At 42.3% G+C, this 1,323-nt stretch overlaps 1 long non-coding RNA gene across 1 annotated transcript in view; it reads right to left on the reverse strand.

Moving 5' to 3' along the window:
- Nucleotides 1–526, reverse strand: part of LOC111822786 (uncharacterized) — a 63,585-nt gene extending 63,059 nt beyond the window's left edge. The window contains exon 1 of the long non-coding RNA XR_002825896.1: nt 342–526. This is a non-coding gene — a long non-coding RNA (uncharacterized LOC111822786). The remainder of the gene's footprint in view (nt 1–341) is intronic.
- Between the last annotated feature and the right edge of the window lie 797 nt (nt 527–1,323).

The raw sequence follows: 1,323 nt of genomic DNA on the forward strand, positions 1-1,323 counted from the left end.
AAGTGGTGGGGAGATATTACGTCTCTGTCATATTGACTGTCAGAGCTTAAGCCTGCCTCTTTCTATGTAAAGTAGTTGCGCTTTATATTCATGCCAAAAATGGCAACCCCAAACTCTGCTTTCCATTTCTTACCAAGAAACTGTTTGTGAAGAATAATACTAATTGAAAGATTACCTAATGGACATGGAGTCCAGTTTGCCCTTGATAGTTCAAATTGTACCCTCAGACCAAACCAGACCTTCAGAGAGCTAGATGCTTGGGCTGCATTGTTTGGGTCATTGTGAAAAACAAAGACATGCAGGCATTGCAAAGGAAAGAAAAAGTGAGCCCCATTACTCACAGTGACTGTGGGCAGAGCAGAAGTACCCGTGGCAGCAATAGAATGATGGGGAGTAGACATGGTTGTCAAGGGCTTTGAGAAAAATTGAAGAGAGGATGTGGATTTGTGGGTATGCAAATGACACATGGGGTGACGGTGGCTAGTTCATTTCCTCTATAGTAGATATAAGTGAAAAGAGAAGTGAGAACTCAGAGTAGGGGGTTGGGGGTAATCACACTTCCCCTATTGTAAAGCTGGAATAAGAATATTTAATACACGTTTTCTTCCTCCATCCTGTTGCATTTGGGAAAATGTAAAACCCATAGCCATGATTGATTTGATGTGTTGTTGTTGTTGTTGTTAGTTGCTGTCAAGTCGGCTCTGACTCATGTCATATTTATTGTCAGAGCATACGCCCCATGTAAACAGAATGAAACACTGCCCTGTCCTGTGCCATCCCTGTCACTGCTGGTATGCTCGAGTCCATTGTTATGGCCATTGTTTATTTTGAGTCCCTTCCAACATAGGGGACTCATCTTCCAGCACTATATTGGACAACGTTCTGTTGTGATCCATAGGATTTTCACTGGCTAATTTTCAGAAGTAGATCGCTAGGCCTTTCTTCTTAGTCTGGCTTAGTCTGGAAGCTCTCCTGAAAGCTGTCTACCATAGGTGACCCTGCTGGTATTTGAAATACTAGTGGAATAGCTTCCGGCCTCATAGCAACACTCAAGCAACCACAGTATGACAAACTGACAGATGAGTGGTGTGATATGATGTAGGGCATAGTAAAAACACACAGAAGTGGACCATTTAGAAATTGAAGTAAGGCCATTTTTTACATCCTCCTATTTCTATTTTAGCTTTCTGTAGGAAAAGCAGAACTTGGAAACTTCTACAGTAGATTCAGCCAATGAACTTTTATCTAAACTAACCCTTTTCTGGAACTGATTTTTCCCAAAGCCAGTGAGTGGCTATCAGTCAGCCTAGTCTCCCCTGCCCC

This window comes from Trichechus manatus, unplaced genomic scaffold (genome assembly GCF_000243295.1).
Source record: "Trichechus manatus latirostris isolate Lorelei unplaced genomic scaffold, TriManLat1.0 scaffold00212, whole genome shotgun sequence".
Taxonomy (NCBI): domain Eukaryota; kingdom Metazoa; phylum Chordata; class Mammalia; order Sirenia; family Trichechidae; genus Trichechus; species Trichechus manatus.